Genomic DNA, 15375 nt, shown 5'->3' with positions numbered 1-15375 from the left:
ATTTATAATTTCATATGGTCCACTTAATTCTTGGGTAACTCGAACTACTAACCTGTAATTTGGGGTGTTACACACAACAATTCTTTTACCTGAGGTCGCTTAGTTCGTACAACAATATTATCTTATAAGATTAATTGGAGTAAATACAAAGCAATATTTGTTCAAATATAACTCTCAACCATTTAACATTGAACACTACACCCTAACATTCCTGAGCTGGAAACCCGAGACCTCAGAAATCATAACTATTCCTTTACCACGAGGTCGGTAAACATACTTTTAAAATCAATACTAACACTAAATCAAACAACAATGTTATCTTATAACATTTAGTCATTTTGCATACTTTCTCATTTGCCTAAAATCAAACCAACACTAGTAGAAAATAAAACAACAATAACATACATCTACTCAAAATCAAAACACCTAAAAAATCTTATTGCAATGTCCTAGTTCATGCAATTCCAAAATAAACCAATCAAAAGTTTAACTCTAATAGGTACCCACATTGACTCTAAATCATTTTTAAAGTGAATCTTATTATTATTATTTTGCTCGGGAAATTAAATTTTCTTTCTAGTCGATTCAATACTCACCTCTAAACATAACATTATATTTTTTTACAAAATCTGACGGACCAGATTTGATAATGTGAATCCGAAGTACGGGCGGCAAGATGGCCAAGCCAAGCCAAGCAGGTAACTCTACCTCCCGTATAAATATCTAATGCAAGCTCGTCTTAAACCTCTCTTCCTTTTCGGACACCTTATCTTCTTGCCTTGGCAGAAACAGAGGCTAAAAAGATAAGCCATGTCTGCAGCATCTGCTTCATCCCTCATACTCCCATCTCTTGTACCCAAAACCTTATCTTTATCAAACCCGAAACCCATTTCACTTTCCCCCTTTTCTCTTCACCACAGGCCCATTCAAGGCCTCTCTTTTGTTCTTCCCTTCAAAGTTTTTGTGCTTTTAACAAAGGAGTCTTTGCCCTCTTCTAAGTTTGTTAAAAACGTTTTCAGTTTCATCCGATTATGGCAGGAAGCGGGTTTATTAGGAAGTGATGATGAAGATGCTACTAGTTTCTCCCTGACTTGAAACTTTTTGTGGGTAATCTTCCTTTTAATGTGGATAGTGCTCAGCTGGCTGATTTTTTTGGAAGTGCTGGAAATGTTCAGATGGTTGAGGTACTTTAGTTGTTTTTGTTTGGTTTTTTACTAGTAATTCTCACAGTTTATGTTAGTCATGTGTGACTTGCTTAGTTTTTCATCATGTTTCTGAATTGGTTGCTGAATGTTGAGCTAATTCAAGATTTTCATGATATAATTATGAAACTTCACAGAGATGCTATCCTCTAGTTTTGATTAACGCAGCATGTACCTTGTTGCTGATATGTTCATTATATTGGGCAAGGATTTTCCAGTTGAAGGACCATGATATAAAAATTGGTGATCTAATTGAGCATTCATTTGGAAAGGAGATATGGACCTTTTTGCTTCACTTTAATCACTTGGAGAGTTAAGAAACTAGATGCTCATTCCGTTTGATGTGTTGAAATTATTGCTCTTGGCAGGTGATTTATGACAGGGTAACTGGGAGAAGTAGGGGGTTTGGTTTTGTAACCATGTCTACAACTGAGGAAGTTGAAGCTGCTGCTCAGCAGTTCAATGGCTATGTAAGTCATTTTTTCGGGCTTCGTTGAATATGTCACATATGTAATTGCTTCGTTTACATGTTACTTAAGTAAACACGATTATCCTCTTCTGGTTTAGAGTACCTATCGATGATCCATCTGCATATTTGTCATCTTTAAAACAGTTTGAGGGTTAACATTTTGGCCATGGAACCTACTGTTGCATATGAATTTGCAGTGGATGGGAAATGAGTGTTCTTGAGTTTTCAGAAGTTTGTATCCAGGTTATCGTGGAATTTTCTTCTGTTTTGTACTTACTGATTGCAGGAATTAGAAGGGAGGGCATTGAGGGTAAACTCTGGACCACCTCCTCCTCGTAGGGAAGAATTTTCTCCTAGAGGGGCGAGAGGAGCTGCTACGATGGGCTCTTCGAATCGTGTATATGTCGGTAACCTTTCATGGGTGTTGATGATTTAGCACTGGAGACCTTCAGTGAGCAAGGCAAGGTCGTGGAGGCGAAGTTGTATATGACAGGGAAAGTGGTAGATCGAGGGTTTCGGCTTTGTAACTTACAATTCTACTGAAGAGGTGGACAGTGCCATTAAACATATGAGGAGTTGTAAGTTCATTCAGCTAATTTATGCTTCTGTTTCATTTGTTGGTTTTAACATTCTTGATTTTGTACAAATCTGCTACTTCTAGTAATCTAATAACACCATTAATGGTTGTGACTTAAAATTGTTTTGATGTAGGAGTTGGATGGCAGACCAATTCGAGTATCCGTGGCCGAGGCTAAGCCGAGACGTCCTTTCTGAGTGTGACTGCTGCGTACGGGTACTACTAATGCTGCAATTTTCCATCCTCGGTCTTCCTTTTTTTTACTTTCATCCATGTACTTGGGGATCTTCCGTTTAGGAGTTTATTTTGTTAAATGCGACTTGATTAGGTTTTATGGAAGTTGCTTTTTTATTAGATACACTGAACATGCAGCCGGAAACCGGAAGCTGCTGCCTCTCTCGGTGATCTGTTATTTTCGACGCCGGTGCTTAGATTAGAAAGAGCCGATAACGAGCTAATAATGATATATTTTTGAAATATTTTGCTTAGATTAGAAAGAGTTGATAACGAGTGATAGTGATAATCGATGTTAACGTATCCACGTCCCATAGATGTAGTTGTTCGAATCCGGATCTGTTAAGGAGAATAATATTTTGTTTTATCACTGAATCGTCAAAATCTTTTTCTCTTATCGTAGTTATTAAAGTTTAAAAATTCTCAATTTAATCACTAAACTTTTAATCACTTTATTTTGATCATTTTATCGTTAAATAGATACAACGTTATGACAAAAGAAATCAAAACGACATCGTTTAGGATCCATATAAAATTTAATTCCCCCATTTTATTCATTTCCTCCCCCCCTTTCTTTTCCCATTTTTTTATCCTCTCACTCTCTCTCCATATGTCCAATTTCGACCATCGATCGTTGTGATTGATTGCGGCTATCATCAGTTATATCAATGAGTCAACGCTTTTTCAAATGTATTTCCAAAAAAGTCATCGACTTGAGGTTGTTCATTGAGGATCGATAACTAAATAAACTATTCCATCAATTAAAAAATAAAACAATATGAAAAGTTATTTACGGTGATTACAATGTAATATTTTCAGAACTTTTTAATTTATTGACAATACATGCACATTCTTACAAATACAGTTTGCTCGAATCCAAGACTTCTAAAAATAATAACATTAATAAAAAAAAATTAAATATGTGCCAAGTACTAATATTCGATATTGGTTCAAAATTTAATAATATGTAATGATGGTCTACCCATCGTTCAATATCTGCTTCGAGTACCAAGACAGCAAGCTAGTCTCATGTTTTCTTGAATGTGTGTTAATATGGTATAATTTGTTGATAAAAATTAGGTATAATTAGTTGATAAAAATTACTGCAAGATCAAACCATTAGCATTAGTTTGATAATAATAATGATAATAATAATAATAAAAAAATAATAGGCAGATAAAGAACCGTGCCATGAAAAAATCCTTTCTTTAAGAATAATTTTGTCTCGATGTGTGTAATCGCAGTGGTAGACGTCGTCACCCGAGATTAAATGGTTGCTCTGAATAATCGTACACTAAAAATCGAAGACACACACTAATTGACATATAATTCAATCTGTATTGAAAGACAGAACGCCCAGATTTATCGAAAACACATTTGAACGAATACAACACACGCGGAAACGATCAGGGACAGCGGGGCATGTGCAAAAAGTTATCTAACCACATTTTAACAAGAGAGAGTAAAAGACACTCTAAATACTCTTCCCAAGAGATTTGCCCTCCCATGGGATACTGCCAACAGGATCTATCATGGCTATAATTGTTACCATGTGAAGAGTCAGTAAAAAGGTTTAGCATGCACCACTTGATTCTTCAATTTTATTAACCAATTTGTATACCCAATGATCCCTTGGATATGCTCTTTTATACTCTACCCCACTTTCTCAATTAATTTTACCATTATCTGATGTTGGAGGGGTGCAAAATGTGCCCTGGAAACAGAGGACATCCATCTTTAACCGAACATTATCTGTTCTGCTTTTGTTTTTATATCCGAATGATAGCCGTATCTCTCTCCATTTGTTTCTCTAAATATTTACCTCAAAATAATTTTATAGATTCATCCCCTAACATAAAATTAACGTTTGTCCCCGTTAAATAAGTTTTTTTTTATTTATAAAAGTAATATATATGTTCTAGTTCTCTCAACCCATTTGACAATAACGTTCAGTCACCCTACGACAATTGATGTTGCTCAACCCATGACTTCTAAGAATAACAATAATTCTTTTAACCACTGAGGTAAATGTTCGTTTCCGTTAAATAAGTTAATTCAATTGGAATGTATTAGTAGCTTATAGCGTAGTCCCCCAAATGCATTGATTTAATGCATCCAATAATTAGTGAAGAAATATTTAATAGAAAAAATATTCTTTTTTATAACCAATAATGGATTTTGAGTAATTATTTTTATTGTTATCCAAATTCACCCAATTTGTCGTTATTTTATTATTTATGAGTTTTTTATTTGAAAAATTTACAACGCTCGACGAGCACGGATGAGCATCATTAATTTAATTTATAAAAATTAAAATTCTAAAGGGTTGAACGTATAATTATAAATTAGTTAAAAATTTAAGATAAACTATTTAAAATAAAAGGTAAATTAACTAGTGACCACCTAACTACTGCCCATTTTCATTTGAGCACCATTTTTCAAATTTATCAATCATGTCACTCAACTATTTAAATGCATTCAATTAAGCCATTTGCCACTAATGTTTAATATAGAAGCTGATGCGGCAATTAAAATATTTGGTATACTTACACTTTTGGTCACTATTACTTGTATATTCCATCAATTTGATCCTAATTTTAATAAATTAAAATAGATTTAACCGTAGAATCAAACTTGTAATTATACGTCTCACCATCCGATTAGATTATTAAATTTAAAATCAAACTTCATTTTAAAGTAATTGAATCCGATCCACATTTGGATTCGAATTTGAGAAAGTGATAAGTATCCTACTCTTGATAAAAGTGTTCCATGAAACAAAAACAAATTTGTCAAATAAACCCCACCATATATTTTCTATGGTTCGATCTAGATTCCATAACTGTATTATATAAGTTAACGAGATAAATCCAATTCATCGATCGTTGACGGTTTATCCCTTCTAATTTGAGCAAAGAGCAACGATCAGTAGAAACACGGTCGTTAATCAATGATTTCTGGTAAGGAGAGAATATCGAGGAGCTAAAGAAGAAGAATATAAAGGGAAAGAAGAAAAACTCTTTTCACACATAGTTGAGAGGAATTTATTGTGGTTCTGACTAATGGTGCTCATTATGACTATTCGTAGGTTGACAAACTAAGATCTGATAATTAGATCTTTGAATTTCGCACCAATAGGTCATCATGTCAGCAGTTTTGTCTAAAGGTCTTGTGTGCATGTTGTAGTTGATTTGGAAGGTTGTTGGGGACTTTGATGAAAGGATATATCTATATAAAAGTTTTGGAGGAGGGTGATCAACCATAACCGGAGATAAACAATAATTCTTATTATTATTTTGTATCGTATCAAATACTCTTAATTATTTATATTTTAGTCCAATATTATTAAGTCTAAATATAGATCAACCCCTCTCAACCTCTTCAAAGAAAGAAAGAAAAAGAGAAACTTTTGCATGCATGAAAGTACGAAAGTGAAGGGTCAATCCTGACATAATTTGGACAATAATAAATGATGTTGGAATTGACCGTATCTTAAGAACATCAAGCCATGCACTTTCCCATATTCGGTATTAAGGTGTAACTACATTAAAGCACCTCAAAAGGCTTTTCTGGTCCATCCCATGCATGAATTCAATGCATACATTTTGATGTTTCCCTCCCAGCCATACCCTATCTTATTCTTTATCTAAGATTACTTCCATAAACATATATTTTCAGAAAAGTAACATAAAATTTTAAATATGTATTTACATGTTGCACAGACAATTTAAATATGACGTGTAAAATTCTCTCGTGAAAATTTAATAGAGTAAAAAGGTGTCAGATGTCTTTATACTTTTGGGAAAAAAATCAATGTGACCGTATTTTTCCACTTAATGTGGGCATCTAACCAGAAAACAAACTCTATGTGATTCTTTAACCAATATTTTCCGTCGTTGACCGTTACAGTGCTGACATGACAATTCACGGTGCCGACGTGATGATCCATAGTACTGACATGACAGTCCACTATACTGATGATGTGGCAAATAGGCTAAATTAAAAAAAAATTGGTTTTGTTTGGAGGATAAATTGTTTTTTAAAGTTCAGGGCTTATTTAATTTTATAAAAAAATATTTTAAATTATAAATATAAAATTATTCAAATATTTAAAATTAAATATAAAAACTAAAAATAAAAATTAAATTAATAAAAAAATTGAATATACATTAAATAATTTTTAGAAATTAAATATCATATATATAATAGATTATAAAATAATTACTTATATATTATTAAAAAAATAAAAAAAACATTTTTAAAAATATATATTTATATAACATATACATGTAACATATAGACATCATCATCAACACTTATATAAAGTATCTTACTAGATTAATTGAGAATTACAAAATTTAAATTAGTCTATACTTATAATTTTTGGATTAGTCAAAACTTATTATGTTTTATAATTATATTTTTTAAGTCTCGAATAATTTAAAGATAATTATATAATAAATTTCAGCATAAAATATAATTAGAAAACATAGTAAGTTTTGACTAATCCAAAATTAACAAGTTGTAATGTCATTTTTGTTAGGGCTCATTTAGCCCAAATAATTGAAAAATGTCCCAAATTACAGTCTAAAATATAACCCAAACACCAATCTAAATTGACCCTAGACTTAATCGACCATGTGACCCAAAATTTAAAGTTCAATTGGAAACTGGAGAGTGGGGGATTTGGTTTTGTAACCATGTCTACTACAACTGAGGAAGTTGAAGCTGCTGCTCAGCAGTTCAATGGCTATGTAAGTCATTTTTTCGGGCTTCGTTGAATATGTCACATATGTAATTGCTTCGTTTACATGTTACTTAAGTAAACACGATTATCCTCTTCTGGTTTAGAGTACCTATCGATGATCCATCTGCATATTTGTCATCTTTAAAACTTTTGAGGGTTAACATTTTGGCCATGGAACCTACTGTTGCATATGAATTTGCAGTGGATGGGAAAATGAGTGTTCTTGAGTTTTCAGAGTTTGTATCCAGGTTATCATGGAATTTTCTTCTGTTTGTACTTACTGCAGAATTAGAAGGGAGGGCATTGAGGGTAAACTCTGGACCACCTCCTCCTCGTAGGGAAGAATTTTCTCCTAGAGGGGCGAGAGGAGCTGCTACGATGGGCTCTTCGAATCGTGTATATGTCGGTAACCTTTCATGGGGTGTTGATGATTTAGCACTGGAGACCTTGTTCAGTGAGCAAGGCAAGGTCGTGGAGGCGAAAGTTGTATATGACAGGGAAAGTGGTAGATCGAGGGGTTTCGGCTTTGTAACTTACAATTCTACTGAAGAGGTGGACAGTGCCATTAAAACATATGATGGAGTTGTAAGTTCATTCAGCTAATTTATGCTTTCTGTTTCATTTGTTGGTTTTAACATTCTTGATTTTGTACAAATCTGCTACTTCTAGTAATCTAATAACACCATTAATGGTTGTGACTTAAAATTGTTTTGATGTAGGAGTTGGATGGCAGACCAATTCGAGTATCCGTGGCCGAGGCTAAGCCGAGACGTCCTTTCTGAGCGTGACTGTTGCGTACGGGTACTACTAATGCTGCAATTTTCCATCCTCAGTCTTCCTTTTTTTTACATTTCATCCATGTACTTGGGGATCTTCCGTTTTAGGAGTTTATTTTGTTAAATGCGACTTTGATTAGGTTTTATGGAAGTTGCTTTTTTATTAGATACACTGAAAACATGCAGCCGGAAACCGGAAGCTGCTGCCTCTCTCGGTGATCTGTTATTTTCGACGCCGGTGCTTAGATTAGAAAGAGCCGATAACGAGCTAATAATGATATATTATTGAAATATTTTGCTTAGATTAGAAAGAGTTGATAACGAGTTGATAGTGATAATCGATGTTAACGTATCCACGTCCCACAGATGTAGTTCGAATCCGGATCTGTTAAGGAGAATAATATTTTGTTTTATCACTGAATCGCCAAAATCTTTTTTCTCTTATCGTAGTTATTATAGTTTAAAAATTCTCAATTTAATCACTAAACTTTTAATTACTTTATTTTGATCATTTTATCGTTAAATAGATAACAACGTTATGACAAAAGAAATCAAAACGATATCGTTTAGGATCCATATAAAATTTAAATTCCCCCATTTTATTCATTTCCTCCCCCCTTTCTTTTCCCATTTTTTTTATCCTCTCACTCTCTCTCTCCATATGTCCAAATTTCGACCATCGATCGTTGTGATTGATTGCGGCTATCATCAGTTATATCAATGAGTCAACGCTTTTCAAATGTATTTCCAAAAAAGTCATCGACTTGAGGTTGTTCATTGAGGATCGATAACTAAATAAACTATTCCATCAATTAAAAAATAAAACAATATGAAAAGTTATTTACGGTGATTACAATGTAATATATTTTCAGAACTTTTTTAATTTATTGACAATACATGCACATTCTTATAAATACAGTTGCTCGAATCCAAGACTTCTAAAGATAATAACATTAATAAAAAAAATTAAATATGTGTTCCAAGTACTAATATTCGATATTGGTTCAAAATTTAATAATATGTAAATGATGGTCTACCCATCGTTCAATATCTGCTTCGAGTACCAAGACAGCAAGCTAGTCTCATGTTTTCTTGAATGTGTGTTAATATGGTATAATTTGTTGATAAAAATTAGGTATAATTAGTTGATAAAAATTACTGCAAGATCAAACCATTAGCATTAGTTTGATAATAATAATGATAATAATAATAATAAAAAATAATAAAAGGCAGATAAAGAAACCGTGCCATGATAAAAATCATTTCTTTAGGAACAATTTTGTCTCGATGTGTGAAATCGCAGTGGTAGACGTCGTCACCCGAGATTAACATGGTTGCTCTGAATAATCGTACACTAAAAAATAGAAGACACAAACTAATTGACAGATAATTCAATCTGTATTGAAAGACAGAACGCCCAGATTTATCGAAAACACATATTTGAACGAATACAACTACAACGCGGAACCGATCAGGGACAGCGGGGCATGTGTGCAAAAAAAGTTATCTAACCACATTTTAACAAGAGAGAGTAAAATAGACACTTTAAATACTCTTCCCAAGAGATTTGCCCTCCCAATATGGGATACTGCCAACAGGATCTATCATGGCTATAATTGTTACCATGTGAAGAGTGAGTAAAAAGGTTTAGCATGCACCACTTGATCTTCTTCAATTTTATTAACCAATTTGTATACCCAATGATCCCTTGGATATGCTCTTTTATACTCTACCCCACTTTCTCAATTAATTTTACCATTATCTGATGTTGGAGGGGTGCAAAATGTGCCCTGGAAACAGAGGACATCCATTTAACCGAACATTATCTGTTCTGCTTTTGTTTTATATCCGAAATGATAGCCGTATCTCTCTCCATTTGTTTCTCTAAATATTTACCTCAAAATAATTTTATAGATTCATCCCCTAACATAAAATTAACGTTTGTCCCCGTTAAATAAGTTTTTTTATAAAAGTAATATATATGTTCTAGTTCTCTCAACCATTTGACAATAAACGTTCAGTCACCCTACGACAATTGATGTTGCTCAAACCCATGACTTCTAAGAATAACAATAATTCTTTTAACCACTGAGGTAAATGTTCGTTTCCGTTAAATAAGTTTAATTCAATTGGAAATGCATTAGTAGCTTATAGCGTACTCCCCAAATGCATTGATTTAATGCATCCAATAATTAGTGAAGAAATATTTAAATAAGAAAAAAATATTCTTTTTTATAACCAATAATGGATTTTGAGTAATTATTTTTATTGTTATCCAAATTCACCCAATTTGTCGTTATTTTATTATTTATGAGTTTTTTATTTGAAAAACTTTACAACGCTCGACGAGCACGGATGAGCATCATTAACTTAATTTATAAAAAAATAAAATTCTAAAGGGTTGAACGTATAATTATAAATTAGTTAAAAAATTTAAGATAAACTATTTAAAATAAAAGGTAAACTATACTAGTGACCACCTAACTACTGCCCATTTTCATTTTGAGCACCATTTTTCAAATTTTATCAATCATGTCACTCAACTATTTAAATGCATTCAATTAAGCCATTTGCCACTAATGTTTAATATAGAACCTGATGCGGCAATTAAAATATTTGGTATACTTACAATTTTGGTCACTATTACTTGTATATTCTATCAATTTGATCCTAATTTTAATAAATTAAAATAGATTTAACCGTAGAATCAAACTTGTAATTATACGTCTCACCATCCGATTATATTATTAAATTTAAAATCAACTTCATTTTAAAGTAATTGAATCCGATCCACATTTGGATTCGAATTTGAGAAAGTGATACGTATCCTACTCTTGATAAAAGTGTTCCATGAAACAAAAACAAATTTTGTCAAAATAACCCCACCATATATTTTCTATGGTTCGATCTAGATTCCATAACTGTATTTATATAAGTTAACGAGAATAAATCCAATTCATCGATCGTTGACGGTTTATCCCTTCTAATTTGAACAAAGAGCAACGATCAGTAGAAACACGGTCGTTAATCAATGATATTCTGGTAAGGAGAGAATATCGAGGAGCTAAAGAAGAAAAATATAAAGGGAAAGAAGAAAAACCCTTTTCACACATAGTTGAGAGGAATTTATTGTGGTTCTGACTAATGGTGCTCATTATGACTATTCGTAGGTTGACAAACTAAACAGATCTGATAATTAGATCTTTAAATTTCGCACCAATAGGTCATCATGTCAGCAGTTTTGTCTAAAGGTCTTGTGTGCATGTTGTAGTTGATTTGGAAGGTTGTTGGGGACTTTGATGAAAGGAGATATCTATATAAAAGTTTGGAGGAGGGTGATCAACCATAACCGGAGATATAACAATAATTCTTATTATTATTTTGTATCGTATCAAATACTCTTAATTATTTATATTTTAGTCCAATATTATTAAGTCTAAATATAGATCAACCCCTCTCAACCTCTTCAAAGAAAGAAAGAAAAAGAGAAACTTTTGCATGCATGAAAGTACGAAAGTGAAGGGTCAATCCTGACATAATTTGGACAATAATAAATGATGTTGGAATTGACTGTATCTTAAGAAACATCAAGCCATGCACTTTCCCATATTCGGTATTAAGGTGTAACTACATTAAAGCACCTCAAAATCAGGCTTTTCTGGTCCATCCCATGCATGAATTCAATGCATACATGTTTGATGTTTCCCTCCCAGCCATACCCTATCTTCTTCTTTATCTAAGATTACTTCCATAAACATATATTTTCAGAAAAGTAACATAAAATTTAAATATGTATTTACATGTTGCACAGACAATTTAAATATGACGTGTAAAAAATTCTCTCGTGAAAATTTAATAGAGTAAAAAGGTGTCAGAAGTCTTTATATTTTGGGAAAAAAATCAATGTGACCGTATTATTTTTTCACTTAATGTGGGCATCTAACTCAGAAACAAACTCTATGTGATTCTTTAACCAACATTTTCCGTCGTTGACCGTTACAGTGCTGACATGACAATTCACGGTGCCGACGTGATGATCCATAGTACTGATATGACAGTCCACTATAACTGATGATGTGGCAGATAGGCTAAATTAAAAAAAAAATTGGTTTTGTTTGGAGGATAAATTGTTTTTTAAAGTTCAGGGCTTATTTAATTTTATAAAAAATATTTTAAATTATAAATAAAATTATTCAAATATTTAAAAAATTAAATATAAAAATACTAAAAATAAAAATTAAATTAATAAAAATTGAATATACATATTAAATAATTTTTAGAAATTAAATATACATATATATAGATTATAAAATAATTACTTATATATTATTAAAAAAATAAAAAAAAAACATTTTTAAAAATATATATTTATATAACATATACATGTAACATATAGACATATCATCATCAACACTTATATAAAGTATTCTTACTAGATTAATTGAGAATTACAAAATTTAAATTAGTCTATACTTATAATTTTTGGATTAGTCAAAACTTATTATGTTTTATAATTATATTTTTAAGTCTCGAATAATTTAAAGATAATTATATAATAAATTTCAGGATAAAATATAATTAGAAAATATAGTAAGTTTTGACTAATCCAAAATTGACAAGTTGTAATATGTCATTTTTGTTAGGGCTCATTTAGCCCAAATAATTGAAAAATGTCCCAAATTACAGTCTAAATATAACCCAAACACCAATCTAAATTGACCTAGACTTAATCGATCCATGTGACCCAAAATTTTAAAGTTCAATTGGAAACTCTAGGATTTTCTAACCCTAGCCGCCGTTGCATCTCTGCCCTTGGATCTAGGTGACGATCTGATGGCTCCGATTTCTTCAGAATACTCTAGATGTTTTGGATGACCAGATTTGGAGCGTGTGATCCACGCACAGTGCCCTGGACTTCCCCGACCGTTCGATTACTTTGAATATGACACGTATGACAGTACGAAAAGAGAAACTTTCAGTTGCATGCATGACAGTACGAAAGTGAAGGTTCAATCCTGACATAATTTGGACAATAATAAATGATGTTGGAATTGACTGTATCTTAAGAAACATCAAGCCATGCACTTTGCCATATTCTGTATTAAGGGGTAATTACATTAAAGCACCTCAAAAACAGGATTTTCTCTTTTCTGGTCCATCCCATGCTTGAATTCAATGCATACATGTTGATGTTTCCCTGCCAGCCATACCCTATCTTCTTCTTCTTTATCTAAGATTACTTCCATAAGCATATATTTTCAGAAAAGTAACATAAAATTTTAAATATGTATTTACATGTTGCACAGACAATTTAAATATGACGTGTAAAAAATTCTCTCGTCAAAATTTAATGGAGTAAAAAGGTGTCAGAGGTCTTTATACTTGTGAAAAAAATCAATGTGGCATTCGCATTATTTTTTCCCTCATTGTTGTCATCTAACTTAGAAAACAAACTCAATGTGGTCATTTGGCCAACATTTTCCGTCGTTGACCGTTACAGTGCTAACATGATAGTTCACGGTGCCGACGTGATGATCCACGTGCTGACATGACAGTCCATTATGGCTGATGATGTTGCATATGTGCTAAATTGATTTTTTTGTTTTGTTCGAAGGCTAAATTATTTTTTAAGTTCAAGGCTTATTTAATTTTATAAAAAAAACATTTTAAATTAAATATAAAATTATTCAAATATTTAAAAAATTAAATATAAAATACTAAAAATAAAAATTAAATTACTAAAAAATTGAATATAAATATTATTTTTTTAAAAAAATTTATATATATATAGTTTATAAAGCAACTACTTATATATTATTAAAAAATATTTTTAAAAAGATATATTTTATATAACAAATACATGTAACATATGCATATAATCATCAACACTTATATAAAATATTCTTACTAGATTAATCGAGAATTACAAAATTTAAATTAATCGATACTTATAATTTTGGATTAGTCAAAATTTATTATATTTTACAATTATATTTTTAAGTCTCGAATAATTAAAAGATAATTATATAATAAATTTCAGCATAAATATAATTAGAAAACATAATAAATTTTGACGAATCTTGATAAATTGTAATATGTCATTTTTGTTCGGGCTTATTTTGCCCAAATAATTGAAAAAAGTCCAAATTACAGTCCAAAATATAAGCCCAAACACCAATCAAAATTTACCCAAGACTTAATAGACCCATGTGACCCAAAATTTTAAAGTTCAATCGGAAATCCTAGGATTTTCTAACCCTAGCCGCCGTTGGATCTCTGCCCTTGGATCTAGGTGACGATCTGACGACCCCGATTGCTTCAGAACATTCTAGATGACCATATATGGAGCGTGTAATGCACACACAGTGCCCTGGACTTCTCCGACCGTTCGATTACTTTGAATCTGACGCGTATGACGTACGCAAGGCTACCCATGTTGCTCTTGGCCTCGTGTACCCCGCCGATCACCTTTCCTCTTCCATGCCAGACTCAATATGTTGAAAAGAAAGAAGCAAAAAGAAAGATCAGAAGAGTTTAACATTTTAGGATGATTTGTAAAGATCTGTTTAAGAGATTTGATCTTCCTTTGGTATATATACCATTTTTATCACATTTCGTGCTTGCATGCATCATTTGGGTGGTCGTTGGAGTTTTTTTTTCTTTTGAACCCAAGGAAAGGGGAGGTTTTTTCAGTGCATCTCTTTATATCTGAAGTCTCCTTGAAGGTTGGGTTTTTCTTTCGAGTTTAGTTTTCCTAAAACACAAAAAAGAGTAAATCAATGGAAAATCCGATGACTGGAGAAGAGTATTTCTAAATTAAACCTTAGGTCTACTCTATCCTAGAGGGATTTTGATGAAACTAACCTTGAATTTGTGTTAGGGAGAGAGAAAGGATCGTAAAACAACCATTTTTCTTCATTTCCATGGCCGATAACGGTGGTCGGCACCACCCCTCATGGTGGCCGGCGAGGAAAGTGAAGAACATTAATTTTGTAACCTTTTTGTTCATGTTCTATGCTGTTAGTTTAGTGTCTCCATGAATTTGTATTAATTTTAAAATAATTAGGTGTCAAAATGGAATGTTGTAGCCGTGTATTTCCTTTATAAAACCTGTATGTATGGAATATTTTGTATGTATTATACCATTTGTTTCCCTTTTAGTTTGCATTTTCCCCTAATTTCAGCGTTTATTTGTTGGTCATGATGTGCAATTTTACTGTGATTTGTTTGTATTAGTATGTTTTCCATATTTTGTTGTAATACAATTAGGGGGTGTTTGGTTCAAGGATTGTGGGATTTTATGAGATGGGAATCTCACATTCTCATGTTTGGTATGCCGGGATTCTTATTCCCGGTAATGTTTTATTACC

At 32.1% G+C, this 15375-nt stretch overlaps 1 pseudogene; it reads left to right on the top strand.

Moving 5' to 3' along the window:
* The first annotated feature begins 732 nt into the window (after window positions 1-732).
* Window positions 733-2460, top strand: LOC120143052 (annotated as a pseudogene).
* Window positions 2461-15375: the final 12915 nt, after the last annotated feature.

The sequence above is a fragment of the Hibiscus syriacus genome, unplaced genomic scaffold, assembly GCF_006381635.1.
Source record: "Hibiscus syriacus cultivar Baekdansim isolate YM2019G1 unplaced genomic scaffold, ASM638163v2 tig00110833_pilon, whole genome shotgun sequence".
Lineage (NCBI taxonomy): Eukaryota > Viridiplantae > Streptophyta > Magnoliopsida > Malvales > Malvaceae > Hibiscus > Hibiscus syriacus.
This window is presented reverse-complemented; position numbering and strand designations above follow the sequence as displayed.